The sequence below is a fragment of the Trematomus bernacchii genome, unplaced genomic scaffold (genome assembly GCF_902827165.1).
Source record: "Trematomus bernacchii unplaced genomic scaffold, fTreBer1.1, whole genome shotgun sequence".
Lineage (NCBI taxonomy): Eukaryota > Metazoa > Chordata > Actinopteri > Perciformes > Nototheniidae > Trematomus > Trematomus bernacchii.
In genome coordinates, this window is record NW_022987782.1 from 853 (window position 1) to 10,487 (window position 9,635).

General features: G+C 40.9%; 1 long non-coding RNA gene across 1 annotated transcript; it reads left to right on the forward strand.

The window, feature by feature from the left end:
- The first annotated feature begins 2,332 nt into the window (after positions 1 to 2,332).
- Positions 2,333 to 3,485, forward strand: LOC117497412. The gene is made up of 3 exons (XR_004557377.1): positions 2,333 to 2,642; positions 3,298 to 3,376; positions 3,448 to 3,485. It is a non-coding gene; the product is annotated as an uncharacterized LOC117497412 (long non-coding RNA).
- Positions 3,486 to 9,635: the final 6,150 nt, after the last annotated feature.

The following is a 9,635-nucleotide window of genomic DNA, read 5'->3' on the forward strand; positions in this document are numbered from 1 at the left end:
TTTTGATCAGAAAACAGCAAAGGTAAGACGTTTTTTTGCCGTTTTGGCTCCGTAAAGCTAAGTTGTTTTTTGTCTGGTTTCGCATTCGCTGCCCTGAGTTTTGGTAGCACAGTGATGCTTGTGCAGATCCAATAAGTAATAAGGTATTTCTACCGTGAGTTCTGTGCTAAGTGCGTTAGCATTTTTTCGCTCGCGGCTAATTCAGAGGCCTGGTATTCCCCTTGTGTTTTGTTTACCTAAAGATTGTTAATATTGTCTGATAGCTGAGTTTCTTCCCGTTAAGTGGGTATGACACATTCATAGTTTGTTAAATGTTAATAAGCCCTCAGACGCTGTTTCTTGCAAGATGTTGCGTTTTGCCCCCGGTATCGGGGGCATGGGGCTTAACTGGTTTTAAATAGCCAGCCAAACTCTTTTGAGAGCCAGGGAATGAGCAGCCATGCTCCTTTATTGACTTATTTGCAGTCCACTGACATTCAAACGGAGTGACACTATAAAAAAACAAGTTACATCTCATACATGCAAGTGTAACATACACAGATTAACACATAGGACCGCTAAGTGTAAACAAGGTAAATATAGCTAATGCTAGCTGTGCAATAAGCATGTATACAGGCTAGTATGGCTAACGCTAGCATGTATGCTAACGCTACCGTGTATGCTAACGCATTTTCTCATTGTGTTTAAACATCTCCAAATGTCATCACATAAAGACAATTCATGTTACTAATCCTTACAGTGTAAGTGTAAGGCTTACACTTACAGTCATTGCTTTCTGACAGACTTGACCCTTTTACTCTTCAGGTTGCATAGGGAAAATTAGTAGTAGTCTACTGCCATGCTATTCAGTTAACTTTCTCCTACTTCCTGTACCCGGTTTCCTGTCTAACCTTCAGTACAAATTTTACAAAAATATAAATGTGCAAATATGAAACATTCAATATCACCTTGCTATTGGTAGCTGAACTGTCAATACCCCAAAACATATTCTTAGATATAAATACCTAATTTTGAGTTATTTAGACACAATTAACACTTATAGTTTCATGTCTTGTTACATAAGAATAGATCATATTTGTTAAGTGTTATTATGGGAGAATTACTATTCTTGTGGTACTACTGCCTTATTAGGCCCATATTGAGCAGAGCATATTAAGACCAAAACTCATGTACAACAACTTACTTGCAATAAATAAGCACTAATTAGAGGGTTATTGAGGAAAAACTCTCAACTAATGGCCTATTACTTGTAGAATATGGTCATGTAGAATAAGGGATTAATAAGTGTTTTATAATGACTAATAAAGAGCCAATATACTGCTAAAGTTGAGGAGAGCCATCAACATATCACCAAATGTATGATTTCCTCTCTCCAGTCCCTCTCATCTCTGTAGGGGGCATGAGGGTCCTTCTGCCCTGCTGAAAAAAACAGCTATAGACCAGCTTAAGATGGTTGCTGGTTTTAGCTGGTTTTAGCTGGTTTTTGCTGGTTTTAGCTGGTGTTAGGCTGGTTTAGTTGGTTTGCCAGGCTGGACAAGCTGTTATGGCTGGTTCAAGACCAGCCTGGTCAGCTAAACCAGCATAGACCAGCATGGATGTCATGCTGGTCTATGCTGGTTTTAGCTGGTGTTAGGCTGGTTTAGTTGGTTTACCAGGCTGGACAAGCTGTGGCTGGTTCAAGACCAGCCTGGTCAGCTAAACCAGCATAGACCAGCATGGATGTTGTTCTGTCCTTGATGTGTGTTTTTGGTGTATATCTGTCGTGTATGTGTTTTCTTGGCTGTGTTTTGGCACCACCTTGTGGTGGTTGTTTGACACTGCTGCTTTCTAGTGGTTTATTCGATTCCTGTTGCTCCACGTGTAGCTTGGGTTGTTTCATGAACGGACGTCTGCTCTCCATGGGCTGTGCTTCGTATTTCCCGCTGGTTCACGCATCGTCTGTGAGTGTTATTGTCCGACAGACTGTGGCTTCATGGGAATATGTTGTATGTAAAATGTTTATGTTTGTAGGAATGCAGTGAGTATTCTTTGCGGCTAAGCTACTAGCGGCTAGGCTGATTAGCTTCTCAGTTTGTGCACCGTAGCTCATTGTGTGAAGTATTCTGTCTATTTAGCTCGTCAGTCGGGCAGTCAATAATAAACTGTTATGTCTGTATTGTCTTTACAGTTTCACCAAGTAAAGAGACTTCAGTAAAACTGACAACTGTGCTGGAGTTTTCTTTCAAACGGTTTAACTGGATGGATAGCTAGCTCAGTGCTAGTGAGACCCTTACAGATGTCATGCTGGTCTATGCTGGTTTTAGCTGGTAGTTAAGCTGGATGCTGGTGAAGCTGGTATTTATGCTGGTCTACCAGCAGTCTTGCTGGCTAAACTGAAACAGACACAGACAGACAGAGAGGGCGGGGGACGGCGAGACGGCAGTGGTTGAAACAAAGCAGTATGTTTTGACTGGCACTAACGGCACAACGGTCAAGGAGTGAAGAAGATCAGTTGAGCGTTTCTGTGACTCCGCCCAGCGGCTGCTCTTCTGAGAGGCACCGCTCTGACAGCTCTGTCTACTGGGAAATGCGCTAAAAGTCCTTCTGGAGGTAAGCAACACTACACAATTTCACCAAGTCTGAGAGTAAAAGCTTTCTCGAAGGTTCGTTTTGCTTTCTTACAACGTTACGTTAATTTTAACTTAATATTACGTTTGCTAGGAGGCTAGCTGTCTTAGCTATCAACAGTTAGCAGCTAACGTTTTCTGCAGTTTGTGTTTCCCCTGAAAAAGGTGATGTAGTTATTTAAGTGTAAGTTAACTTAACGTTATCTTACAAGTTGAGAGAGTTACGTTTTGTTTAAAATTGTCAATGTAATGCCATTAGAGGTTTTGTGTTGAACATGAAGTTAGCAAACTGTAGCTCTCTACCAAAGGTTAGCATGTTAAGCTGTACTTTGTGTGGCAGCTCGCTTAATACAAAGAGGGTTTTTGTGCTTCATTGTAAACTTGTCTTACAAATGTGTGTTAATCTACCTGAAATTGTAGGGACAGTTTTTTTCTACTCAATGATACAGACCATTGTTGAGGAGATGCAAAACATACTGTAAATGAGTTGGGTCTGACATACTTTGAGTAATGTTACTTTGCTGCTAAAAAATGAAACATTATCAGAAGAGGATATCACCAAAGTGTGTGATTCTGTCAGGGGATTTGATCTGTTCTCTGCATGTCGTACAGGGCCTATGTACACACTGCTCTGGTATTAATTAAAAATATAATTGTAAAATGTAAGTCTCCCGCTCTTGTCATCGTTCAGGCTTTGCATTTGAACTCCTATGACTGGTTGCGGTCTTGAAGGGAATGACTTCCTGGCCTTCCTGACATCCAGGAAAATGGTGAGATTCTAATCCATTTCAATGCCAAAAGCAAGTTATTGTTTTTAATATGATTTTTTGGGAAATTTCAGTTTTATTTGACAGTAGAGATCTAATGGAAACAGTGGAGAGGGAGGAGATGATATGCAGCAAAAGGCCGAGCCGGATGGTTGCTGCTCCATGTGGAACGTGTTCTATCAGGTAAAGCACTTTGGTACCCAGTTATTTATGGTATTGAGTTTGAATTTAGCCTTTGGAAGGTATTTTCCAACAGTGCATTGTAAAGACTGAAAAAACAGGCTCAAGTTAAAGCTTGACATGATTTGGTCTTTTACTTAAAGGTGGGGTAGGTAATTTTGGAGAAACCAGCTCGAGTGCGCTAGAATTTGAAAATACACAACCGGAAAAAATCTGCCACTTCCTTACAGAGCCCCTCCTCCAACACACACGAGCGCACACACCAATGAGGGCACGAGATAAGTTTGTGCACAGATGGAAGGCTGACAGGCAGGTAGGCCATCCAGTTATTTAGCCGGGCCGGCTAAAATGATTGGTCGTGCTTTTTACAGTACTACGGCTTCCACAGATTACATTTTTTTATGGATTTTTTGTCAAAGCACTTAGATTTCATTGCTATCGGGATGTTAAGAGCATTCCATGGAATATAACAACAAGTGTATCTCGAGCCGGTTTCTCAAACTTACCTACCCCACCTTTAAGAGGATGTTTGTACTCCTGTCTTCTTTTATTTCATTATCTTTCTTTCAGGTGTAACATCTACCAATGGTTGTACAGAGACCTCCTCCACCTCTTTGCTGTCCTACTAGTCAACCCTCCTGAGCCTTTCCTAAATAGTGGTAAGTTGTTTTACAGTTCAGTGTACGTTAATTTAGCAACTTAATGCTTTACTGCTGTTCAATAAACCATATATATATACATCCATCAGCAATCAATAAAACAAATCATCCAACACAAAATAGAATAAATCTATTTATTTTTATACTACAGCATCTATTGGGACTGCGCATTGATGTCATCAAGAGCCATTGAGTCTACCTTTTGTAGTCGGCCTCTCAGAATGTTTATAATTTCTTTGTCTCTTAACATTCCTATAATCATTTGTTTTTTTATTGTTGATATTGTTTTGTTCTTTATTTTTGTTGGGAGAATCACTTTGCAATTGTGTAAGTGCTATATAAATAGTTATACTAATATTATTGTTGTTACCATCATTACTATTATTAAAAATGTTTTCTTTGTTTTCTTTATTCATCGCTGCAGAAAGGATCATGCCAGCCCACATCAAACACCTGATCAAGAACTTGTGAATCTTCAGGCAGGAAAGATGAAAACACCTGTTCAAAGTTCCAGTTTCCTGTACATGGAACCATGCCTGTCCTCTGTTCCACATGTCTTCAGTCAGTTCTGGACCCCATGACTCGGACACTAGTTCTACCAAGGCTCATTAGAGGTAAGCAGTGGTAGGAGAGTGGAGTTATCTTTGTATTTAGGCTGCAAGTCGACAAGAATAGATTACAAATCGCTTAAAACATTGTTCAGACAAGAGGCACCATGTGTTACGCAGGTGTGGCGCTGATAGTCTATATAATATACGGTTGAACTTTAAAATTAAATTATTTCCGGTGCAGAGACAAACACTCCAGGTGGATGTATAAAGTACATACTGGTGTTAATAAAATATAGCGTATATCCCTCAATTTATCGACAATAAGATTGACAATACATACTTCCGGGTGTAAAGTAATATATCTATCATACTGTAGCAGGGTGTCCGCGGGGTCTCAAAAAGTATTAAAAGTTGATAAATCAATTTAGCGAAAATTAAGGCTATTAAAAAGTATTAAACGGCATTTTCCAAGGTATTACATTTTGTAGCTTGTTTTCAATAAGTATATAAATTGTCCAAAGAGGTTGTATTCTACAGTCTGCCTGAATGTAATCATTGCGTAGGTGTGTAGTGTGATTCTGTGTAGTTTATTTATGGCATCCTTGTTTGACGTCATCTGAACAGGACATCGCACGCTCACTGCTTGATAGCGCGCGAAGGTCCGTTTACGCCGGTTGTTAAACAACATCGTTATGGGGAAATGCAAGTTTGCGTCCAAATGGTTGGAAGATAAGGAGGAAGGACAATCAATACTGTATATAGTAAATGTGAGGTAAAGTGTGTCGCCAAGGTAACCGATTAAAACTCCAAGTGGCGATGAGGTCTTAAAATGTATGGAAAGGGTCTTAAAAAAGGTCTTAAAAGGTTTACATTGACTTCAGGATTCCTGCATATACCCTGTGTAGATCCTACACATCCACTGGAGGTAGATTCTGAAAGTAAAATATACACTTCTCACTAGAAATGTAATCATAAAGCATTATTATGGCCAAACTATCCTACAATTCAGGATTTTCCACTGAAAAAAGTGTTGGATTCAAGATTCAAAGGTTTTATTCTCATATGCTCAGCAGCTACAGTGTAGAAATGTCAATGCAATTCTTCTGACCTGAGCTCCTCCAACAATGCAACATATACAATAAAATACAAAAATACAAAATAAAAAGTAGTGCAAAAAGTTTATATACATTTAATATAATAGAATATGATATTTACAAGAACAGAATATGAAATTAAATAATGTAAATGAAGAAAAAAATGTAATATGGTGTATTGCGTGGATAATAGACCCAATCACAGTGAATGTTCAAAACTAAATTTGATACATTTTTCTTTTTCATCTCACAGTGCACATATTTAAAGGAAACTTATCATGCTATATTTAAATGATATATTGTAGGGCCATACCTATATAAGGTATATTTATACGTTTCTGTTTTCGAAATACCAAACAGATCATGCATTTTAGCCATGCCTCATTTCGCTCTATGTGCTGTTTGCTGTCTACGGGTCTGATTCTGCTGACCACGCCCCCCTGCAGGAGAGGGGAGCCGCTCTGATCAGCTGCTGGGCTGTCAGAAGAGGGGGAGAAAAAGAGATCTCCGTCCTCCGTGTTTTATTATATAGAGTCGTTATTCATTTGTTTTAAAGCTCAATAAATAACAAAGAAGACCTTTGACCGGCACTTTTCTAATTTTGTCCGGAAGATTTAAACTTTAACGGACATCTTGACCGGCGAAAAAACTGAAACTGAAACTCTGCCGCACGGTCCCCGTTCCTTGGAAGAGGCGGAGAGGTGGGTGTTTGTCATCTGCTGGTGGACTAACCGGAGAGAATTACAGTGCTTGCCTCGACGGGGAGGGATTGCATTGAATTAAAGCAGCGGGAGCAAACGCTTGCCTCGGGGAGGGAGAAAGAAAGCCACAGCGGAGAATAAACAGAAGGGTAACCATAGCAACCAAGTCTTCTTCGCTGCTTTTGTGGCAGACTACAGCGCCACTTACAGGCCTGGCATATGTACTACAGCGTCTCCAGCGCTTTCGAGCGGCAATGGCCGGCCGTGGCCCAACCCCACATTCCCCTGATAGGTGGAGAGTTGGCCCAATAGCCGTAGCGCCACTTTCCTGACGTCAGTAAAGTGTTCAAATCTGGATCAGTTTTTATCAGATCCGTTGCAGCCCCTTTTTTTGAGATTTGGGTATTGAGGAAAATAGAGAGGGTTGTGTTTTCTGACACTTGGTGAGTTCCCTGGAACACCGGGGACACATATTCATGTAGAAAAGACGTACAAAAGTGCATTTTGCATGATAGGTCCCCTTTAAGTAATCATAACACAAAGCTAAAAGTTAATCTGTTTTTCCTTTCTCTTTTCAAGAGTGCTTCAGAGGATGGCTGAATTCACAAAACGTGGAGAAGACCGAGAGGGAAAAGTTGGCCGGTTACTACATTTCACAAAAAATACAGGACCTTGTGAAAAGCGGAAAGAAACAGTTGAAGGAAACTGCTTAAAAATATGAAGTAATGGGTGTTTTGAAAATGTTTTCAAATTTGTGTTTATGTTCATTGTGTGTTATAAATTATTTTCCTGCTTCTAATCATTTGATGTATGAGTATTTATTTACAGACAATACATTCTATACATTCTGGTACCTTTCTGGTAAGGTAGGTGCTCTGATCTGAAATGATAGATTGAGCTACTGCAATTGGGTGAGAGTATTTCATCATCATATATGACCAGCTTAACCATCAAGTAATCCCAGCTAAAGTTCTACTCAAGATCATACAAGTCTGACCAGCTAATGGTGACCAGCTAAAACACTGTGACCACCAGCTTTTACCAGCTATCCTGACCAGCTAATGGTGACCAGCTACGAGACCACTGTGACCACCAGCTTTTACCAGCTAAGCCAGCTATCCCGACCAGCTAATGGTGACCAGCTAGACCACTGTGACCACCAGCTTTTACCAGCTAAACCAGCTATCCCGACCAGCTAATGGTGACCAGCTAGACCACTGTGACCAAACCAGCTATCCTGACCAGCTAAAGTGTCCAAAACCCCTCTTAACCAGCAAACTAATCCAGCCTAATATTGACTGGCTGGTCAGGCTGGTTTACCAGCCTGACCAGCCTGACCAGCCTTGTTGGTCTTAGCTGGTTTTTTCAGCAGGGTGCTCACTGTTAACATCACTTAGATTAATGGTCAAGGTATTTTTAACTGCAGGCCACAGCCCCGATAGTAATTATATTCATACTTCTTCATTTAAAACTTCAAAACAAATGCTCACTGTTTTGAGAATAACACTTTACAAATCCATTTAGTAATTTGGTATCGCTACATTTACAGATGTAGCAGCTAATTTAGGACAGTTTGAAACGCGAGGGTCGTGGTCGGCCCGTGAACGGCCCGTGAAAGGCCGTGATGAAGAGCCTGCCCCCAGTCTGACTTGAGACCGCCCCCGTGATAAATAAATGTAATTATTGTGAAGCCAGCTGCAATGGATCATTGATCCACCAGGGGGTGCAGTGGGCTTCCACACTGGAGCTCATGTGAAATCAACTTCGATACAGTAAGCTGGATGTACAGTATGTCTGGTACTACTGTATAGCGGATCTTTGGTAAGATCCATATGTCACGGATAGGATCATAGTCTGTGCTAAATAAGAGACATGTAATCATTTACAAAACATCACCATGTTGTTATTTAACAAAATAATGTTGTTTAGTCGAAAAAAACAAACGAGAGGAAATGCAGCTGGCTCTCGATTTTTAATCCTAATTTAATCACCATCTTCACCACGATCATTTATGTTTATGTTCGCCGAATTGACATGAAATCACTGACAAATATTTTATGGATTTAGAAAATGTTTTTATTGATTTAAAAAATAGTTGTATGTATTGATTTAAATTGACATGCATCCGCTAAGAAAAATAGTCCGTTGTTACCGTTTTTTAAACAGTCTGAATGCTGTCTGTTTACACACCTAATGGCCCATCAGCCACAGCTCTCTCTCTCCTCTTATGCCCCTTTCACACTGGCGCTTTTCCAGCTCCTGCTCGGAGCTGGAGCTGGAAAAGCGCCGGTTTTTCCTGTTCACACCGCAGCGGCAGCGCGTCATAGCTCCGGAATGCGGTTCACTTCCAGCTCCAAAAAATTGTCGGTCCAGAGGCAAGAGCTTCGGAGCTATGACGCGGCGTCGCTTACGTCTCTTACGTCGAGGCGTGCAGGAAACCTTACTTTGACCATCCGTTCGCTGTTATTGATCATTGTGGAGATACATGGGCTGTACAGGTTGTCATGTCCGACTATCACAAGTAGAATCATAATGAAAAATACGCCGGTAAAATGTGCCTGTAGAAAACGGCTCTTAGCAAGTAGTCAGTTAGCTTCGGTTGCTATGCTAACATCACCCATGTTATACCAGAGAAACTTTCATAACAGCGTTGTGATGCCAAACAGTGTCAATTCAGACTGACACACATTCACTTAAGGGGAACTGGGGATATGTATCAGCTTGCTTGTGTGACAGTAAAGACAGTGAATACTTTAGAGCCGTGTGAGCTAACCCGGAGCTAACGGGAGAATAAACTCCCGTGGAGTTGCAGCCAGCACTGCAGCGGTCAGTAAATGCCGCTGAAACACATTAATAAACAATGAACCACGGCACTCTGGAGAAAAGTATAAGGTTGGAGAAGTCGTTATTTAATTTAATCTGGCTTCGTATGATTAAAAGCAACACGATCATCGACCCGACGCAGTCCCCAGCCCGTTGTGTTGTTTGTGGGAGAAAATCAAGCGACGTAAACTGTTGACGTCATGACGCAGGCAGCGGCAGCTCTGGGCAGTGTGAACAGAGCGGGAGCTGAAAAG